The sequence below is a fragment of the Delphinapterus leucas genome, chromosome 1 (assembly GCF_059928025.1).
Source record: "Delphinapterus leucas isolate spDelLeu-1000000601 "Yukka" chromosome 1, BTC_Dleu_Yukka2, whole genome shotgun sequence".
NCBI lineage: Eukaryota > Metazoa > Chordata > Mammalia > Artiodactyla > Monodontidae > Delphinapterus > Delphinapterus leucas.
Window position 1 is genome coordinate 67960406 of NC_143129.1, and position 22556 is coordinate 67982961.

Sequence of the window (22556 nt, forward strand, 5' to 3'; positions counted from 1 at the left end):
TTTCCCTTTCATGATATAATGAGTATTTCTCCAGTGCAGCATAAGAAATAGAATATCACCCAGGAGAAACTTACATAGGCAGTGATAATGTGGAAAAATCTAATAAAGAAAACCCACATGCCCCATGGAGGAGAAGCCCTCTGTGTGTGTGATCGTCATCTTGTGAGTGCTTCGATCACACTTTATAGTTTTGCCAAGTGCTTTAATGTAAATTACTTCAATGAAAAATTCATATCCCTTTGAAATGTATAGGTTAGCCCCCTTTTATTGGTGGGGGCTCTCTTTAAGCTAAAGCTTAAAAAAGATAAGTGATTTGCTCAAGATTAGTTATATTGGTAGAGCTGGAAATTGAATTTCATTCTTCTGGATCCAAATCCAAGTTCTTCTCCCAGGAAGTTAACGTGTGGACAGGTTGTAGGTATATCTGTGGCCTGGAGCAGTGGCATGCAGCGGGGTGAGCAACCTTATAGAAAAGAATACACTCAACTAAAATTTGCATACGAGCTTCCATTATTACACACACTTTCATTTTCTATTTATTTTCCTCTTAGAGGTCAAAATTTCCATTCCTGATTTTAACCCAAAGAAGGGCTAAGTAAATTCCATGGGCCACTCTTGAAGAAGGCAAACTGGAAAAAATATACAATGCCAAATGACTAGCCTAACAGGGTGTGGACACCTTGGTCACCACTAATTCTTGTACAGTTTAACCCTAGTGACAATTTTGCAGGAACAAAATAGCTACTGTTTTTGGTATTTGGCCTCCAGGTGTGTCAAATACCTTTTGATTGAGGTATTTGACAGAGCAGGGCTTTTCAACCTCTGCACTATGGCATATAGGGCTGGATAATTTGCTGTGGGAGGCAGTCCTGTGCCTTGTAGCACATTTAGCAGCATCCCTGCCCTCCACCCACTAGATGCCCATGGCACCTCCAAGTTGTGATAACCCCAAATGTCTGCAGATGTTGCCAAAATCCTAGGGGGTAAAATCTGCCCCTGGTTGAGAATCGGTGGATTAAAGTCATCATTTTTGTAGGTTAATCACTCATTGATGGGTTAGGCCCTGATGGACCATCTAGTCTGACTTCATTTTGGTCATTAAGTTGACCAGCACAGGAGGCTAGCAATAGATCCATTGCTAATCACTTTCCCCGACAGGGCTGTCCTGTGAGAATGGCTTTTTGACAGCTCTTCCCAAGGGCAACAGCTATAAATCATGGAAAGCAGCCACTTGACATTGGGTATCCACAGTTGGCAAGTGCCTCCTTCTGTCTTCCATTTGCATTTCCATCCAGGCGGTGGGACTGAGGGAGGTCAGTTTCAGCAGGAAGTGCATAGATTTAGGAGGCAACCAGACGTAAATCGAAATTCTGGCTTTATCACTACCTAGCTAGGTGACCCTGGGCAAGTGACTAAACCTCTCTGAAACTGTCTGCTCCTTTATAAAATCAAAATAACTCTACCTACCTTAAAGAATTTGGGAATTAAAGGGCTCAGATGGAGCTAGGCACATAGTAGCACTGTAATAAATATTTTCTATTACTATAAATTAAAAGGGAATGAATGCCTGAACAGATAAAGTTAGAAATGTCAAATGGAGTGTCTGCCAGTGGCCAGGTCTGTCTGAGCTAATCTCAAGTGTTTTCTGATGATCTCTGAAGCATGTGCCCATCTCGAGCTCCCTCAAGGCCCTCTCCACCTGTTCCCTTTCCAATGTCCCTGTTCCTCTGACTCTTGAGGGACCTGAGTGTTCTAGAACAAATAGTCAGAAAGGTGTGGATTCATGTAGAGATATGTCAAAGCATTGTTGGTTTTAGCAGCTGATCTGTTCTGGGGTGTGAAAAACAACAAAGTCACTAAGCCACAGAGGGACTGAAATGTGAACAGATGGGCAGATGGGAAGGCAGCTCTTCACCTGAGCAGCACGGAAGTTGCTGCCCTGGCCGGGGCTGGAGGAGAGGCTGGAGGACAGGAAGGGTGGCAGAGAGCTGCCATGGCCAGGATCCCAAGGCCAAGCTGCTAGCACCCATCACACATCTGCAGCAGGGTCTATACTAGGCACCAAGGAGAAAGGGCCAGACCCTCAATAGGATATTTGGTCAGGACAGCCCTGGGTAAAACGACAAAGGAGACTTTTTTAGTACCATCTCTCTTCCCCTCTGCATCATGGAATTTATGCTTGGTAAAGAAGCTAGGAGATCTCCTTTGTCCTAATCCCTTTAGTTCACTGGCCCCAAGAAAGGAGGTAGCAGAATCATGAAGCTGGGGGTTGAGCCAGAAAGATGCTGGAGGTGGAATTCAGGTCATGGATGGGGTTCGGTGCCCCTTCTATAGGGAGTTCTAGGTTTGTTCCAATTGACAGTTTGTGGTTCTAGATCTTCGGCCCAGGATGGACTGCCAGCCCAGTGTTCCTTCTGCTCTGCCAGGCTCCTTCCCCCATCCCTGTGTCTTATTTTAACTCTAAATTCTAGGATAATAGGTATCCAAGGAGATGAGTACTGTTTCTAGATCAAATACCAACAATATGTACAATCTTTGTGTCCTTATTTACTTGATGCTGCCCCTAAAAGTAGTAATTCACCACCAAGAAACGTTCTCCTGTCCTAGAATACTAAAGAAAATGAGAAATAAGCAAAAGATGACTTGGAAGTCAGCAATTCTACTGCATCCTATTTAAAATTGGGTGGATTTTAATACCTGCTTTTAGAACCTACAACACACACACTTTTATTTATTTTATTTTTGGCTGCGTTGGATCTTCGTTGCTGCACACGGGCTTTCTCTAGTTGTGGTGAGCATGGGCTACTCTTCGTTGCGGTGCACATTGCAGTGGCTTCTCTTGTTGCGGCACACGGGCTCAGTAGTTGTGGCTCGCGGGCTCTAGAGCGCAGGCTCAGTAGTTGCGGTGCACGGGCTTTGCTCCCCGGTATGTGGGATCTTCCCGGACCAGGGATCGAACCCGTGTCCCTTGCATTGGCAGGCGGATTCTTAACCACTGGGCCAACAGAGAAGCCCAACACACACACTTTAAAACACAACATTTTTCATATTTTAATGAGTACGAGGTCAAAGCATACTTATTGTGGAAAACTTAGTAAATATAGAAAAGAGAAAACAAAAATCATTTTAAAAAATTTTGCTACCGAGACTCATTAGTATGTTGGTGACTATCCTTCGAGGTTTGAATATGTGCATTTAGTTTTGTAACTTTTTTTTCACTGAACAATAAATCATAGCCATCTTTCCTTCTTGTTAAGTATTTCTCTATATCAATTTTAGTGCCCATAGAGTGCCATAATTTATGCCACCACTGCCTATTGTTGGACATTTAAATGGCTTCACATTTTGATGCATTATGAACAGTGCTGCTGTGGGCATTCGTGTGCATATATCTATACCCACATTTGGGGTTAGCTCCTTGGAATAAATTCCCGGCAGTAGACTTGCTAGGTCTCCCCTCCCCTCAGTGTCCCTGCTTCCTGGAGCCTGCCTCTGGTGCATTCACGGGCCCAAACTTTGCATCACCCACCTTCCTCGTGAAGCTTCCTAAACTCCAGGCCTGTCTCCATCTGTTGGAGATCTCACGTGTGACAGGATACACATCACACCCCTCCTGGCCTGCTCTCCAAAGGGCAGAACTGATGGCCGTTTGTAACCATGGTGGTCAAGACCAAGAAGGGTTTCTCTACCTCTCCTTATCAGTCAGACTTCTCCTCCATTCCCCACTGACACCATTATCATCAAACATACTTCATTAGGAAAAGGAAGGGAAGGCGGAAGTTGTGGAAGAGGAATGAGAGAATGGAAGAGAATTTGCAAAAAAAGTACAGCAACAGAGTGACGAGTCTTGGCTTTGAAGGCAGACCATCAGCATTCGAATGCTGCTCTGCCATATTCTAACTGTGGGACCTTGGACATTTAACTTAACTTCTCAAAGCCTCAGCACCTCTATCCGTAAAATGGGTGCAATAACACCTATCTCATATGGCTGTTGTGAGGATCCAAAGACGTAACCCGTGTTAGCCCTTAACCCAGGGGCAACACTGAGAAAGAGCTCAACTAAGCAACATCTGTCTCTCTTTTTTTTTTTCGCAGCTTTTTATGGAAGTAGAGTTGATTTACAATGCTATGCCAATCTCTGCTGTACAGCAAAGGGACTCAGTGTTACACACATAGACATGCTTTTTTAAATACTCTTTTCCATGATGGTTTATCCCAGGAGATTGGATGTTGTTCCCTGTGCTAGACAGTAGGACTTTGTTGCTTATCTATTCTAAATGTAATACGTAGTTTGTATCTACCAACCCCAAATTCCCAGTCCATCCCTCTCCTTCCCCCCTCCCCCTTGGCAACCACAAGTCTGATCTCTGTGTCGTAACAGCTGTCTCTTGACGCTTACTCTATGAAGCAGAAAGGGGAAAGCTGGAGAAGGAAAGGGGAAGCTGGAAAGAAAAGAGAAGAAAAATTAAGAAAACGGAGGGAGGGGAGGCAGGAAAGGTTTGAGGGTGGCAGTGGAATCATTTTCACCTGCCCAGAAGTGGAATATGTATGGAATCCAAAAAATACCCAACCCCTTCCCCCCACCTGCCATTCCCCATCGCCTTCCTCTCTGCCCCCAGTAGACCCCATGGCATCTGGGGAACGAAGCCTTCTGTAACTGTGGGACCTGCTCCTCCAAGCTGACACCATGCTGGGTGTCCCTGGGCAAGACCGCTGGCTCAGCCTCCTTCCCTCACACCCACCTGCAGCGGGGTCCCTTTGAGATGGATTTGAGTGGTTTCTCACATCCCACTGAGGGCAAAATGAACTGTCAGTTCAAAAAGAGGTTTTGGGGAGATGTGGTGTCCCCCACCTGGGGCTAACCCTGGCCAGGGAGGTTGTCGATGACTTGAAGCTGAAGACGACAGCCTACGTGAAGGGAGAGGAAAATTCCCCTCCCTGCTAGTAAGAGGCTTCACAGAGCTCACCAGCCTGTTGTTTTCTTGGTGTTTCTTTTTCTGGTTTTTTTTTTTTCTTCATACGCATCAGCTTCTGAATTTTACAAGCTGTTGCCCACCTTTATCTCTGAAAGCAGTGGAACATGCTGGACTCGGAAAAGTAAGTGACAGTGAACCGGAGAATAATGGATGGGGTGATAGAGGCAAGGTCTCCTGCTTTCCTCAGCGCTGTGAGGGTTAAGCCTTTCTGTTAAGCCACGATGACTCCTAACCTGCTCACCTCTTCTTTCTCTCCTCCCCCGTCACAGATGTGGAATGTGACAGTCTTAACGCCTAAGACAATTTTAACAGTATGTGCTTCTAAATTCCGCACCCCCCTGCCATTTTTTATTGTGGTAAAATACTCATAAAACTTACCCCCTTAACCATTTTAAGTAGACACTTAGTGGTATTGAGTATATTTGTATCATTGTGCAGCTACCACCATCCATCCATCCACAGAAGTCTTTTCATCTAGCAAAACTGAAACTATACCCATTAAACAATAACCCTCCCTGCTCCCCTCCCCCCACCTCCAGGCCACCACCATTCTACTCTGTGTCTCTATGAATTTGACTGCTCTAGGTACCTCCTATAAGTGGGATCATACCATATTGCTCCTAGTGTATCTGGCATATTTTACTTAGAATAATGTCCTCAAGAGTCACCCATGTTGTAACATGTGTCAGAATTTCCTTCCTTTTAGAGACTGAGTACTGTTCCATTGTATGTATATATCATATTTTGTTTATCCATTCATCTGTTGGTAAATAATTGGGTTGCTTCCACTTTTTGGCTAGTGTGAATAATGCTGTTATGATCATGGGTGTACAAATATCTCTTCTAGACTCTGCTTTCAGTTCTTTTGGGTACATACCCAGAAGTGGAATTGCTGGATCCTGTGGTAGTTCTATTTTTAATTTTCTGAGGAACCACCAAACTGTTTTCCACAGTGGCTGCACCATTTTACATTCCCACCAATAATGCACAAGTGTTCCAATTTCTCTACATCCTCATCAATACTTGTTATTTTCTATTTTTTGATAATAGCCATTTTATTTTATTTATTTATTTTTTGGCTGTGCCACGCAGCCTGTGGGATCTTAGTTCCCCGACCAGGGGTCGAACCCACATCCCCTGCAGTGGAAGCACCGAGTCTTAACCACTGGACCGCCAGGGAAGCCCGATAATAGCCATTTTAATAGAAGTGAGGTGGTCTAAATTTTTTTAAAAGGAAGAGAACCCAAAGCTAGGATTTCAGAATTTATAAATATAGAATAAAATATACTATTTAAAAATGACAAGTTAATTTAACAAATTAATGAGTTTAACACATAAAAATATAATAACTGCTTATATAAGTTCCTTCTGAGATGTCAAAGGAGAAAAGAGAGAAGGAGAGGAGAAAACAGAAAGAATGGGAGAAGAAAAATTAAGTAAAATTGGGGCAAGATGAGGAGAAAAGGTGAAAGGGCTTTGAGGGCAGCATCTAGAATAATCTTTTTGGCATTGTGAGGCCATTGGCCCTCCAGATGCGCCCCAGCCCTCCCGCCTGTATGTACGTATTTTTCTGAGGGACATGGATTGCTTTCTGCAGTGGTTCTCTGTGTTGGGAGGGACACAAAGATGAGCAAGCTACTGTTCCTTACTTGGGCCAGAAGGTCAGAAAAAGGGTGTGGAGACGGGGAGCATCTGGCGGCTACACCGGCTCTGCGTCCAGGCGGAGAGGCCGGCTTCCTCGCTGGGTTGCCTGTGCCAATACCCCAGCGCGGGCACAGATCAGAGGCAGGGCTGGGTGGCATTCAATCTTGTGTTTCATGCACTTATAAAGCCGCTTTTGAAGGAACGAATGCATCACGGTTCTTTCGTTTCAGGGAAAGCGCCTGTGAGAGAGCAGGAGGTGGGGAAAACTCAGAGCTGGGAGGGGCCGCCCTGGGCTTTGGTCCAACAAAGCCGCCGCTGCCCAGCAGCTGGGCTCTTGCCCTTTGAAAACCGATCGGCCAGGAGCCCCTCAGCCTCTTTCCCTCGGGCCAGTCACATCGCATTTTACAGATCCTCAGGAAAGAAGACCCAAGTCCCTGTCCTCTGGGTTTGTGTCCTGGCATCCCCGACGTATCAGTTTTCTGGGCAAACACAGGCTCTAGGTGAACAGCAGCATTTTGCTTCTCTGGTCCCTGAACGGGGTCACGCTTCCATGGAATTCCACGACCAAACCAGATGAATAGAAAGAAAATGAGCAGAGCCGACTAAGTAGACAGGGCATTGCTGGTGTCTCAATGGGAGTGTCACCTATTCACAAAGCAGGCAGGAAATCTTTAATTAACCCTGTTTCCAGACACAAAAGCCCGTGATAACATTTTATCCTATTTGAATACGTATCTTCAAAGAAGGCGATGTGGGAGTGCTTTTATTTTTGTTATTGGACTGCTAATTTAACACCATGTATATTTTAAACTGTCGTACAAGAACACAAAACCTGTACCTATAAACACAGAGGATGGGGGAAAATCCTTCTTGGAACTCTCCCTTCTCTCTTCCATTTTTATTCCACAGTGGCACACTCCTCTTGAGAAAATCCTGCCCTGGATTTTTATTAGTCTTTTGTAGGCAGTCAGGTATTAAAACCTCACAAATCCATTATGTGCTTCTCAGCCCTGCTTTTCAAGTTGCCTCTCCACGAGGTGTGGACTAATGAAATGGAGGGGGAAGCAGCTACTTTCTCCCTCTTAGAAGAGGCTGAGCCCAAAGACAGACCATCCTTCAGAGACCCTCAGGGCAGGCTTCCTCCCTGTACTCACCATATTCTTACTGCCCCAAGTTTTAATTTAGAGCTATTTGAATTACCAGAATATGCTCCCATATGTGGCATAAAAATATGCCTGCACATATAGAAAGGGATATATTGGTTTTGCTCCATCAGAGAGGGTCTTTTTCTATTTTGTAAAAAAAGTCTCAAGATTACCATTATGTCATCTTAGCAATGAAATTGTTTACAAATTTTTGTTAGTACATATGCTAATAATATCTAATATTTTTCTAATATCTAAAAATAGAGCCGTATTCTGATTTCCACTTTACAAGGCACTCTCATAGTACAGCGCCTCATCACAAACCCTTTGAGACAGGGATTGTCATTCCCACTTGACAGATGGGGAAACTGAGGTTCTGGGTGGCTGACTGAGTTCCTTAAGGGAACACAGCTAGAAAGCAATATTGTGGGACAAGGACCTGCATCTTCCAACGCCCGGTCCAGTGCCCGTTCCCTTTGGCCCTGCTGCCTTGTCACAAAAAACACTCGATAAAGCGTTGCTGGAAGGATGGTGGGTCCGGCTCTGTGAGATTAGTGACCGCTTTGGTCAGAATGGCCAAGTGTGGTTATCAGTTTGAGCCCGGACAAAGGCACCAGGCTGAGGCTGCCGGTGGGTCCTGGAAGCTTCCTGTGCCCCCTCACAGTGGGCGCCAAGGAGCACCCACCTGAAGGAGGGGTGTTGATAACCTAGGGCTGGCCTCTGCAGAGATGCCTCTTTCTAACTCATGCAAAAGTGTACAAACAGCTGGCCGTGGCCCGGCGTTAGTGGTCAGAGCTCTTTCACAAGGTGGGAGGGGACTTTCCTGTGCTGACCCTCTCAGTAGGCGGCAGGTCCCACAAGCCAGAGAGAAAGGATGTGGTAGCAGAGACTGGCCTCTGCAGCGTGGGAAACAGATCTGCATGCCATCGGAGGGGTGCCTGCCAGAGTGTACGCTCTGCCCTGAGCTCAAGTCGGGCTCTGGATGGGGGCCTGGGCCTGAGGAGATCAGGGCTCTGGTCCCAGTTCTGCCACAGATCCCTTTCTGTTTTATTTCTGTATTTCTGTTGACACAGTATGTTCACAGAAGCAATCTCTGTGGAGTCCCACCACAACCCTGTGGAGTTGGCCCGTGATGCTCAGAGAGGTTCAGTGACTTGCCCATGGTCCACAGCACTTTGGCCCCCAAGGCCAGGGCACTTGCCACCTCCCTTCGTTGTGTCTCAAGAGCTGCAGTGATTCAGGCAGGTCCTATGTCCCTTCTGAATTGGATTTCTCATATGAAAAATGAGGGAGTCGAGGCCAGAACCAAACCAGTTTCTTGATCTTGCTGTGATCAAAACATGTTTTTCTTTCCACTGACTTTTCCATGTTGCTCATTTCTGTGGCGGACGATGCCTCTTCTCTCGTTATCTCTTGGGAGCAGCAGAGCTGAGGCTACCTGCCCCTCAGAGCATGGCGGTGTGTCCTTGAAGGGGTCCGAGGGGCAGTGTGGACAGGGAGGCAAGGGGAAGGAGGCTCTGGAATGTGGTGGACCACAAATCCTGCCCCTCCCCCATGACAGCCCTCCTGTCATTTTCTTTCTTTTTTTTTTTTTTTTGGCGGTACACGGGCCTCTCACTGTTGTGGCCTCTCCCGTTGCGGAGCAAGGCTCCGGACGCGCAGGCTCAGCGGCCATGGCTCACGGGCCCAGCCGCTCCGCGGCATGTGGGATCTTCCCGGACCGGGGCATGAACCCGTGTCCCCTGCATCGGCAGGCAGGCTCTCAACCACTGCACCACCAGGGAAGCCCTGTCATTTTATTTTTGTTTAATGTCTTGGTTGTTCAACCTTCTTGTCTTCTTTCCCCCATACCCACCCTATGGCCATACTGGTCTCCTCTGGGGCTCAGCCAGAGGGAAGCAGAGAGCAAAATTCATATCGTTCTTGGTGGGAAATCGTTAAATCCCACCCAGAGTGTCTGTGGGGCTTTGGGGCTGGAAGCAGGCCAGAAAGGAGGGCTTCCTGAGCTCCACTCCTCGTGTTCTAGACCCCTGCCCAGGTTTTAACCACCAAGGAAGCCATGCCAGGCGGGAATCCTCCCCACAGGAGCCTGGCACTCCGTGTGCCAGCCAGCCCTGCAGGAGGAATAAGACATGGGCCCTGATTGCGGGGAGCTCCCGGGAGAGGCAGATGTATAAACAGATCATTTTCTTGAGTCTCCAGCAATCCAAGGCCAGGATTGAGTTTCTGCAAGTACAGCTGCTGAATCGTAAATCATTCTACTAGCTGTAGGGCTTCCACCCCGTCATGTCCAGTGAGGAGAGGCAGGCGGGGAGGGACAGGCCCACTCACACCACCCCTGACCCCACTCTGCCGTGGCCCGGGCCATCTGAAGATCTGCTCAGGCAGGGACGTCATCCTTGCAACACTCAGACCCTCGCTTGCCTCTGTTTTCCTGAAGTAGCAACGGTGGGAGTTAAATGTAGGACGTGCTTTCAGGAGGCTCTGGCCAGAGGGCTCCAGGTGGCACCTCATCCTCCGGGACCTCCGCCCTGGCCTCTGGGGTCCCTGAGGGGGAGGGACAAGAAGGGGGGCTGCTGAGAGCCAGGAGCCCTGGCTGTCCCTGAGACTGAGGTGGAAGCTTAAGGGGCCCCCATGCCCACAGGCAGCATGGGGAAGGGGGAAAACAGAGGGAGGACACAGGGCAGGGTGGGCAGGTGGTATCTGAGTGATGACTGAGGGTAAAGGAATCAGAGTCCCGAAGAGCACGCTGCTCTCAGAGAAACAGGAAGAAAATAAAAGCGGGTCACTGGCCGCTGTGCCAGAGCACAAGGAATGAAGACGGGAGAGCTGTGCCTGCAGCCTGCACACTGACCAGCGTAGTCCCCACCTCCCATCCCACTTCTCCACACAGCCCCGGCCCGCCCGCCCCTCAGGCAGAGCTGGGACTGAGGTCCTTTGCCCCCAGTCCCATACACTGGGTGGCGGCAGTGCAGGGCAGAGGGACACTTGCTGTGGGCAGCCCGGGCAGCTGCTGTTTAGGAAACCTCCTGCTGCGGCCAATCCAGTGGGCAAAGGATTTCTCATGTCCCTCGGGAAGTGGCTGAGGTGACTCTGGGCTGGAGGAGGGAAGGGGACCGACACCTCTTCTCTGACTCAGTTCATGCCCCGAATTCAGAGCCGAGGAGCACTGCTGGAAAGTGCTGTGCAAATGTAAAATACTTTCAGTGTCATGGTCAGCATCATGACTGGGCACATCGTGCGCCAACCCTCCAGCTGGCCTCCAGAAGCAGGTGCTCCGCGGCGGGTGATGTGGGCCTTGCCACCTCACAGAGCAGCACCTCTGCCTACCAGCTGTGTGACTTTGGGCAAATAACTTAACCTTCGTGATCCTTGCCTCCTCTCCGTAAGATGGGGAGAATATGACCCATCTCCCTGGTAGGGTTCTGAGGATTAAATACACTTTTATAACCAGTGCTGGGAACATAGGAGATAGTAATAGATACCAGCTCCCTTGTGGGGGAAAAACTAGCATGAATGTTTTAAAGGGCACGAGGACATCCGAGGTTGGTGGGAAAGCAGAGTAGGAAGGAGAGGGTGGCTATTCTTAGGGTCTAGGTGACAAAGCCCCAAGAGGGGCTCGGTCTCCTCCACTGGGCGCTGTAATTGATAAGTTAAAGGTATTCGAATGTTGGCTAGCTGCTCGATGGGTACAGCTGTGGGGAGTATTAGATCAGATTGGGCAGCTCAGAAAGGGCCCAAACCAGGGCTCACCCCAGGCCTCTCCCTCCCCCCATTTTAGCTACTCATCCACCTTGAGGCAAAGTTGGGCTCTGCCCTAAAGGACTGTGGCAGCATGTGTAGGAGAAGCCACTTCCCACTCCCCGCCACCCCACCTTCCCTTCCCAGGCTCTCTCCCAGTAGAAGAGACCCAAGGCCTTTGGGACCTGAGTCCAGAAGGATTCCTTAAAGTCACTCCGGCCCTGCACGATGCTGGGAGGCCTGAAGCCCAGGCCTCCCTGGGCTGCTGCTTCCACAGCAGCTGGGTTTCCTCTGCTGCCTGTCACAGCTCTGCTCTCTTAAAGGTCAGCACCTGGCCCCAGCCTGCAGGGGCTTTGCTTCTGGTCAGGGCAAGAGACGGGAGAGGGATGTGGGCAGAGGAGGGGAAGGAAGGGAGTGCCAACCCAGTGTGCAGAAATGTGTTTGGGAGACACTCACAGAGGAGAGAGGCTCACTCAACCTAGGTACGACCCGAAAGTCAGTGACTTGACAACCAAGCAGCCTCTTGGCTGTCGGTGGGGAGGACCCACCTGCCTTCTTTCTTTATCACCAGTACCTGCAGGAGCTCAACATTTTGTGAGCACAGTTCTGAAAGATCACGAGAGAGAGGAGATGTCATTTTGACCCCTTCATCCCAGAGCAGTGGGGGGTGGGGACTGAAGCTGCTGTGGGTTCAAGATCGTCCTCAAGTCAGGCGACTTTTCAGGGGAAGGCCTCTAAGTCCTGCTGAGACAGTTCAGAGCGCTGAGCCTCTTTCTAAGAGTGGTCCACAGGGTGACTAGGGCAGGTCCCCAGGGAAGCAGGGTGCGTAGGTTGCTTAGGCAGGGCTCACACCCAATGAAAGGTACAGAGAAGCCTGCTGCCAAAGGCCGGAAACCAACTTCAGTGGAGGCCCGTGGTCCTTCTCAGCACCCAGTATAGGGCTTTTCCCCACCTGCCCTGTGCCTTAGTATCCCCTGTAAAATGGACAAGCAGGATTTCCTGATGAGCCTCGTGGGGCTAAATGAAGTGATGATCTTGTGATTCCCTCTGCTTTTCTGGGAGACAGTTGGGACAGTGGTGCCATTTGTGATGTGTCTCCACCTGGAGTACTAAGTATTAGTCAGTTCAATAAGCTACTTTTTCTTTTTCTTTTTTTTTTCTTAATGTATTTATTTATTTATTTGGCTGCGTCAGGTCTTAGTTGCGCGGGCTCTTCTACGTGGCGCGAGGGCTTCTCTCTAGTTGTGGCACGTGGGCTCTACAGTGTGTGCTCAGTAGTTGCGATGCACGGGCTTAGTTGCCCCGTGGCATGTGGGATCTTAGTTTCCCGACCAGGGATCGAACTCTCGTCCCCTGCATTGGAAGGTGGGTTTTTAACCACTGGACCACCAGAGAAGTCCCTCAATGAGCTATTTCTTAAGCCCCTAATGCTCAGTCCTGGATTGCATCATGAACTTACTGCATCTATCCTCAAGAAACTTAGGGTTTCAGAAAGAAATAAGACATTTCACACAAAATAATCAGAGCAGTAATTCTGAATTTTTCTTTCAATCTCAACCCATGTTGGATGACACTGGAATCTGTGCTCCCTGTGGGCTCACAGAAATCCCACTCTCACCCTACTCCCAACTTTCTCCCCTGGTCAAGAAAACTTTTGGAAAGCAAATAAATGAAAATGATTTTAACAAAGGCATAATTTGACTCCACTCTAAATTTTGTAATAGGTGTAAGTAAGTTATTTCCAAGTTTTTGTATTCTATCTATTATAAATAACAATGTTCTTATCACACCTCTTAATGGATAATGGTCGAGAACCAATGCACTAGGCACTGAGTCTCAGGCAATACTATAATTGTGCTTTATACCAGCCTTATTGTTGACTTAAATATTCACATAAATCTTACATGTGAAAACAAGCTATAGGTTGGAGTTTTTTCACATTATAAAAATTGCCAAGAGTGCCTGATAAAAGCCAAATCTTTTTATAGCAAAATAAGTATATATTTTATGGGGAACACAGATGCATCTTCACATTTGATTTGAAGCAGAGTGGGTGGAAGAGTTAAAAGGTTTCAAAAGGTCCGCTTAAACCATTCTCTAAAATGTCTCTATTTTCTCTAAACTTACCTGAGAAGAATATTCCACAGTCGCCCTTGTTTACATGCTCCAGAGCCTACTGTCTTAGGTTTAAGAGGTTCCAGACTAAACTTTTAGAGCTGGGAGAGATCTCGAGGTGGCTCATTGGCTGGCTGAACAGGAAGAGACCTCCAGCGGTGATGGGGGGCTTGACTGGGAAGGGGGGTGGTCTCTGAAAGGTGAAGCAGCACTATAGTGGGCACAGCTGCTACGGTTTTCTTTGTATATTAAAGAGTACCGTGGGGGCCTTCCCTGGTGGCGCAGTGGTTGAGAGTCCACCTGCCAATGCAGGGGACATGGGTTCGAGCCCTGGTCTGGGAAGATCCCACATGCCACGGAGCAACTAGGCCCGTGAGCCACAACTACTGAGCCTGCGCATCTGGAGCCTGTGCTCCGCAACAAGAGAGGCCGCGATAGTGAGAGGCCCTCGCACCGCGATGAAGAGTGACCCCTGCTTGCCACAACTAGAGAAAGCCCTCGCACAGATACGAAGACCCAACACAGCTAAAATAAATAAATTAATTAATAAACTCCTACCCCCAACATCTTCAAAAAAAAAAAGACTAGCGTGGGTTCGTGTCAACTCTTTTTCCAGCTAAATTAACCCTTTTTTCTTTACTCTTTATTCCACTCTTCAAGCTGTTTCCCTTTGTCATTTCCCTACTGAAACTTCTCCAGTTCTTCTCCATTTGGCACACGTTGAGAAGTTCTAAACCAAACACCAAATGTTCAGGGAAATGTGAGAACTGTGTTTCTTTGACTCCAGGGCAGGCTTGTGTCTTAACCATAGGGCTACCCTGACAAATCACCCTTACCTGGCCCAGGTCTACTATCTTTTCAGATCCATTGGATGTCTGCCTAATTGGGTCTTGGCCTGGGCTGGGACTGGGGTGACAGACCACAGGGCAGTGGCCATGGAGTAACATGGTCCAGCCAGTGCGTGCTTCTGGATTCTGAGTAACCTCTCAGCATGGAGCTAGGTGTTTTGGTTTGAGGCATGGGAGACAATGGAGAAGTAGAAAACGTGGCGCCACAGTCAAGAAGCTCACTCCCAAATGGGCAAGGCAAGACCCATGGTCAAGAGCAGTAAAGAATGTAGTCGTGATAAATGGTTTGGTGCAGAACAAGAATTGGCATTTGCAGGCAACCTTGACTGATTGGTAGAACCTGGATCCGTGTACTGACAGGACAGGGGAGGGGTCCCGGGTGAGGGATCAGCTGTGGTCTGGGCATGGAGGAGGTAGGTGTTAGTGAGGCAGCACAGAGGCAGACCTGGCTGGGGGGCAGAGATGTGGACAGGGGACACAGGTGGAAGGTTGGGTGACCAGGGTATGAGGCGCTGAAGCCACATGGCGGCGGGGGGAGTGGGAGTAGGGGTGAGAGGTTTGCAATGTGATGCAAAAGCAAAGCGGAACTTCTAGGCAGGTTTTGAAGGAGAAGGGGAAGGAAGGGGGGCATGACCACCAATGGGCTGCAGTGTGTGGCGGATCGAGGTGGATGTGTCACATCATGTAATTGCCACCGTCTTGTGGTCACAGAAGCATGGTTGTGGAAACTAGATAGGCAGATCTAGGGGGACCTTTGAGCTAATCGAGACTGACCTCCTTTTCTTTTGATTTCTTTCTGGTTTAGTTTTCATTCCAGTTAATGCCCCTCCCCTACCATTTTCAAAGTCATGCATATTTCATTTAGAAAATGTTTAAAGTACAGAGAAGAATAAAGAAACAAACAAACCGCGATCATTATCCATCTTAGTAGAATAATCATTGTTACCAGGGTCATCGATTTCTTTCCAGTCTTTATTTTTATGCCTTAGCTTCTTTACATGGTTGGGATTAAGCAATGTAAATAATGCAACTGTTCATTAGCCATATGGGTTTGAATATTTTTAGGGCCAGGGTGTTTTAAACCCTTTTAGTGACCAGGATCTCATTACATCTTTAAGCATACTATGCCTTTTGAAAAGAGAGATAGCTTTAAAAATGTTTTTCCATTTATGAAGTAATATATGCTCACCTAGAAAATATGCAGAACTTAAAAGTGTAAAAATTTTAATCATCTATAATCCTATTGTCCAGAAATCACCTAACCTATTGTTGATATTTTACAGTATTTCCTCCTAGTATTATTCCAAAATAATGTGCATTTTAAAAACAAAATTGGAATCACATCATACAATTTGGATCTTGCTATCTTCATTTACCATAGCATACAAGTTTCCATTTTCTGACAGTTGTGAACATTATATTAACCTAACATTTATTGAGTACTTGGAAGAAACAAGGCCATTCAAAGCATTTTATATATATTCACTCATTTTAATCTTCACAACAGTCCTTGAAGATAAGTACTATTTTTCATTCCCATTTCACAGACAAGATAACTGAGGCACAGAAGGTGGAATTTGAAGCTGGACATTCTGACTCCACAATCAGCACTTCTGCCCACCATATGGCCTCTCCAACCCGTTCTAAGCGAAGCTTCTTCTGCTGATCAAGTACACACACACACACACACACACACACACACACACACACACAGTGTGTGTGTATCATGGAAACTCTTTTCCATGAGACAGACTTTCAAATATTGAAAGCATCTCTGAGGTCCCCAAGTCTTGCCTTTGCCAACCTTAACATCCTCAGCCGTTCTTCATGGTTTGAAAGTCCTTCGCCATATTCCCCTTCACTCAGGCAGGTCCAAGTTCTTCTGTGTCCCTTTTACTGGGCAACTAGAAACAAAAGTAAGGCTATGAGGTAATCTGCTCAAGGCTGGTTGCAGCCAGCCTCTCAACCTGTGTGCTGGACACTGGACACCTGCCAGCGTAGCCAGAAGTGCATTGGCTTTTACGTATAACACCTGAACTACCATAACAGAGTGCTTTTTCCAAATCCCTTGGCCCCTCACAGCTCCATGGCCTGGCTTGTCCAGCCTTTTGATTCTTTGCCTGGTCCCACAGAGCACATCCCAGAAGAGAGACATCTAGGGATTTACAAGGGCCTTACTGCGGCTGGGTTGAGAACTTCCAGGACAACCTGGCGGGGATCAAAATGACAGTGTCTGGCCGGCCTGGGTCAGTGGGGCGGGAGGGGAGACCCAGATCTGGCGGCAGGGCTGGCAGCTGCCCCAGTAGCACCTGTGGTTCTCCAGACGGCTTCCCAAGAAAGCATCAGCAGTCCCAAGAGCCAGTCTGCGAGAGTCTGAGTGGGTGGGAGGGGGCAGTGAGGAAGGGGTCTTCTGGGTGGGTGCCGGCACAGCACAGATGGCACAGCCAGTAGGGCTCTGCCCCTTCCCTGGGTCTGCGTGAGAACAAGAAACGCAGCTTTGCTTGCCTGTCACCTGGCACTGAGTTGAGGTTGGCGTCAGGACTGGCTCCAGGTAAAATTGCCAAGATCACGGACTTTGTCCTTAATACCTTTTTCCCTTTGGGGTCTCCTGGCCTGGTCAGTCCTCCTTTCTCTCAGGGTCCTGATAGAGGAGAGAGAGCAATGTGATAAACAGTTTCATAGTAAGGCATTCACAGTGCACAGAAGCTTAATGTGTTACCCCTCTCAGGGTCATTTCCGTTCTATCAGAGACCTCTTAGAGACCCAGATGCCTCCATCTGAAGGTATTTTCTGAGAGGGGACTTCCTGCTGTCCCTCAGAGTACAACAGGGTGGCCAGCAGGCTCTTCACCTCTGTGCATTAAGAACAAATATACACACGGGTAGTGATCCTTTATATCCTTGTGCCTTGATTTCCCCATTTGTGAGAAAAGGATAATAATAATGCATCCCTCCTAGGGTTTTCTGAGAATTAAATGAGATGGTGCATGTAAAGCTCTTAGACTTAAAGCTGGAACATAGTTAGCTTTCAATATATGTTAGCTCTTATTATTAATGTGAGTTATTGATCTGATTATAAAGCAGCTTCGCATTTCTTATGCCATTTTATCCCTATGACCACCCTCTGAATTTAGTTTTATTGCTCTGATTTTATAGGTAAAGAAAGGAAATTATGTATGCAGCTAAGTAAGAGTGGAGCAGAGCTGAATGCTCTCTGAAAGGGTTGTTCATTTCCCCTGCTCGGCAGGGTTTAGGGAGAGCCCAGGGGCACAGCCCTGGGCCTGGCACCCTGGAGGCACAGAGAAGCCCCAGAATCAGAGCCCACCTTGGGCAGCTCACCAGAATCTCAGAAAAAGTGCCAGCAGCCTGGGAGAGGTGCCATTTCAACCCATAATATTGTACTTAGCAGTGAAGCTTCACTTCTAACCAGCTCCCTGTCTTCCGAAGGGGGAAACCAGGGTGGCTCTTTCTGTTCCAAACACATATAAAATAGAGAAAATAATATAATGAGCTGTCTGTACATATTTCAGTACGTATCTCTAAAAGTTAGGGACTTTCTAAAAAAACATAACCACAATACCATTATCCTAACTACACAAATTATAATTCCTTAATATAATCAAATATATGGTCAGAGTTTAATTTTCTCCAATCTTTTTTTTTTCCTTTTTCAGCATTACAGTGTGTTTGTTTGAAGGAGGAGCCAGCTGGCTTATATGCTGCTTCATCTTTTATATCTATAGTTTCCTTCCCCATACCCCGTCCTCCCCACAACCCTCTTTATTTCCTTGAACTGAATTGTTGAGGAAGCCAGGTTGTTTATCCCATAGAGTCTCCCACAGTCTGGATTTTGCTGACTGCATCCCTGTGGTGTTGTGTGACATGTTCCTCTGCCTTCATTTATTTGGTGGAGTATTCCTATAAAGTCCTCATTAACTATTTGGTTACCCTGATAAATACCAAGGATAAACGCTTATTTATATTGATTTGTTATCTTTAGATAAAATGATGGATACGATGCTTGTGATTGAATTCAAAATAATCCCAGGAAGGGGGGAGTGGGTAGGCATGTAGAAAAGGAAGAGCCGTGAGTTGATCATTGTTGAGCTCGAGTGATAAGTGCACAGAGGGTTCATTCCACTATTCTACTTTCGTGTGTGTTTGGTATATTTTATAACCAAACGCAGGGTTGTTTTTTTTTTTTTCGGTAAAAAAATATTAAGGAAGGACTTGGTTCCCAAGCATCCTACAAAGGAAAGCAATGAGTGTGTTGGTTGGTTCTAGTGTCATGATGACTGCACGGACTTAAACATATTTACGTGTTTTAATCCATTGCAGCCATTTTCTTATGGATGCTTAAGTGGTTCTATCATTGGCCAGTGAGAGCCTCTTCATGTTGGTGCCTAAGTTCTTTCTGACCCAAGTCCAGTGGTATTTGATAGCATCCTCGCTTTCAGTATGACAAGAGTCCTATTTGCATTGTGCATCTCCTACCCAGACCTGGGCCATATTTCCACGGTAGGGCTCTGTCTTTCCCTAAGAGTCTTTTCTGTGCCTGGCCACTGTTATGAAAAAAGATCTCTTAGAGGCTCCAGTTAGACTCTGTCACCAGTAGCAGAATTTTCCTCTCTACACACCAAACAAGCGTGCCTTTGCCTCCCTTCACCTCCCCACTGCCGCTCCACTCCCACCCCACCCGAGCAGGTGTCTCGGCGATGCGTTGACAGTGCTGGTGGGTGGGTGGAGGGGAAGGGAGATTAAAATCTGACTTTTAAGGCTCAGGCAGTAACTTGCTTGAGGCTGGCTCCCCCTCCCCAGCCTCAGCCCCACCCCCAGACTCAGAACCAGAGGGAAGGAAAGGAGAGCAGTGAGAGTTCAGTATCTCTATCTATCTATCTATCTAATTTAGGCAGGTTTATCTCGCGCAGTAAATCAGAGAGAAACGTTTAGGGAGGAAGCAGTGGGCTACTCCGGTTTACCTAGCTTCATCCAATCTGCTGGGGCAGTTGCGGGGTGTGCAGAGCAGGCAGAGCCCTCCAGAGACAATGTCAGACGAAAGGGCACAGAGAACTAGAGGAGAATCGGCCAAGAACGGCCTTCAGATACGTGAGGTGCCACCAAGTAGAAGACAGCCCATACTGGTTAACGTCCAAGGGCAGAACTAGACCCTGTGGGTCAGTGTGACAGGGAGGCTGGTGACAAGTAGAACCACCCAGTGATGGAGTGAGAAGCTGCCACATGAAGCAGGGAGTTCCCTTCCGAATGAGAGTTCCGAAAGGTCTGTAAGAGCTCCAGTCAGGAATGTTTGGGAAGGGGGTTCCCATATGACGACCGGGCACATACTCAAAGAGAGAAGAACATGGAGTTTTTGTGGCAGAGGAGAAAAGACCCAGGGCTCACGGTTGGACACGCCAGCTGTGTGAACTTGGTCAGTTCCTTCCCACTCTTTTACACAGTGGGGGTAATAATCACACCTCACCCTCAAGGCTACGTTAAAGAAGAGGTGAGCTGAGAAACTCTGGGGATCCCTGGGGGTATGACTGAATGCTTCTCACATCTCTGCTGGGGAACCTGCACATAGGCAAGAAGCAGCTGCATTTGTTTTCAAAACAATGTCCAGGTTGAAACTGCTCCCAGATGAAGTTGCATGATAGAAAGACCCAGCGTGAAGGAGTTGGCTAGCAAAGGGAGGAAGAAGCCAAGCTTGGCCCCCGGGGCAGTGGATGGAGGCTGTGGGGGGAAGCTGGTCATTTCAGAGGATAGAATCACCCAGAGGCCCAAATAGTGAGTCTGAATATGGAAATATTGCTTTTCAAATAGAGGTCTCAGAATAGAGTTCTCTGTAAGACTATAGCTGTGTGTGTGTGTGTGTGTGTGTGTGTGTGTGTGTGTGTGTAAAACTTAAAGGAAACGAATGGAGGCAGCCACCTGAGGAGTCCACACCTGGCACCCTTCCAGGCCTGACCTATAGAATATTTACTTGAGCTGGAGGGTAAAGGCCCGAGGAGCAGACCTGCGGGGAGGCCAAAGGCAGGGGCCAGAGTGGAGGGTTTCCACGCACCGGCGTGCGTCCCATAGCTCTGAGTGCTAGGCTGCACAGGGCGTGGACCAGGCCAACAGGACAGGGAAGTTCTAAGCCGTGGGGCCATCCAAGCCTGTCTAGCAGTTATGCTGTGCGGGAGGGGCATGACCAGACAAGATGGGCAGCAGTCTTTCCCACGAATATGTACATTTAAAGCACTTCCTATACATGCCTCTGTCCCCTTTGATTTTTATTTCTTTGAAAAAAACCATGACAAATTAAATATAAAAGTTGCAGGAGGACCCGATTTTAATGATGGCAAAATCCTAGTAGAAGTGTAATTACATCTTTTCTAACCTGGCTATAAAACAGCGATCTCGGTTATGTTGTTACTGCCCCCTTGACATAAGTCCTAAATTTTTCCTTCTTAATTTTGCTGCATTTCAATAGATAAAGTCAGTTTTGTTAGACTTGCTTTTCCCTGTGTGCACACACTGTGTGTATGGGTGTGTACAGCCACACTTAGCAATAGGTATGGTTCTGCCAACCTGGGCTGCTGCCTAAAACACTTCCTAAGTTTTTTATTGTGAAAGTTTCTCAGAATATCATTGAAAATAGTACTTCCAGGAAAATATAAGTGAATATATATTTGATCTCAAAATGAGGAAACATTTTCTAAGCATATGACTAAAAGCAAAAAAACTGATGTTGTAAATTGCAATTTCTATGTGTCAAAGACACCAAATGAAAAGTAGACGACCAAGTGGAAAAATATCTGCAATATATACAATGGGAAAAGGGTGAACATCTCCAGTATGTAACATGCTTTTAGAACTCACTTAAGAAAGAACATCAAAAAAAAAAAAGGAAGAAAGAAAGCAAAAGTCATCCCCACACCAGTCCTAAAACAAGAAACACACATGAAAAAAAATGTTCAATGTTTAATAATCAAAGAAATGCAAAATGTAAAATTAGAATCTGCTTTTTGCTTACAGGTAGGCTGTTTGGGGTTTTGTTTGTTTAATGATCATACCCAGTGCTGGTGAGACCGCAATGAATTAGAGCCTTTCAAAAACTGCTCAGGGTAAATTGGCACCGCCTTTCTGGAAAGTAATTCAGCCCTAAACTTAAAGAATTTCAAAGATATTTATTCCTGGTGGCTGCATTTTCCTGTGTCTTAATTTATTTCTTAAGAAATAATCAGAGGGATGAAAATATCTATGTTTAAGGATGTGTATTGCAACACTATTTATAATACAAATCAACAATAACCTAATTTCTAATAATAGATAGAGTGGCTAAATAACTGTATATAACAAAAGTAGCCATAAATAAGGTAGTCCTAAGTAAAATCAAACAAACAAAACCCCTAAGGTTTTGAAAAAAATGCATTAGAATAAACATTTAAAAAAATAACAATATGTTAACAGTGATTATGTTTGAGTGCTAGGGTTGTGGGTAAGTTTTCTTTTTCTTTTTCATGCTTTTCTATATTTTCCAATTTTTCTATCATTAACATTTCTATTCCTGTTATCAGAAAAGTTATATAGAATATAAAAATTATTTCTCTCACTTTTGAATTGAGAAATCAAATTCATCCTGATGTTACCCAATGACCTAAGAAAGAGCAGGTTTGGGGCAAGAGAAGTAAGGAGTCCTGCTTAGGACAGGCTAGAACTGACTTGTTCATTAGATCTCCAAGTGGATGTTCAAGTCTAGATTTCGGGGGAGAGTCGGGGTTGTAGATACAAATATTGGGGTCAACAGCATATGGATGGGATTTTAAAGCCCTGAGAATGAATGATGAGATCACAAAAGGAATGAGTTTAAGAAGATTAGAGAAGAGGTCCAAGGCCTTACCCTCAAGACTCTCTAAGACACCTGGGAGACACAGAGGCATCAGCAAAAGAAACGGTGCCCCTGCTACCACCGTGGTGCCCAGAGCAGGCACTTAGAAACATTTCTGCAATGACTAAAGGAACAAACAAATGAACTCCAGGAACTGATTTATTCTAAAACCTCAGATCATTTGCCTGCACCCTTTCCTTTATCTCTCCCTCTCCTTT

The 22556-nt window shown here is 46.7% G+C and overlaps 1 protein-coding gene across 1 annotated transcript in view; it reads left to right on the plus strand.

Moving 5' to 3' along the window:
• The window catches only part of CD247 (CD247 molecule), a 77710-nt gene that overhangs the window by 20894 nt on the left and 34260 nt on the right, over positions 1-22556 (plus strand). The gene's annotated exons all lie outside the window — the stretch shown is intronic.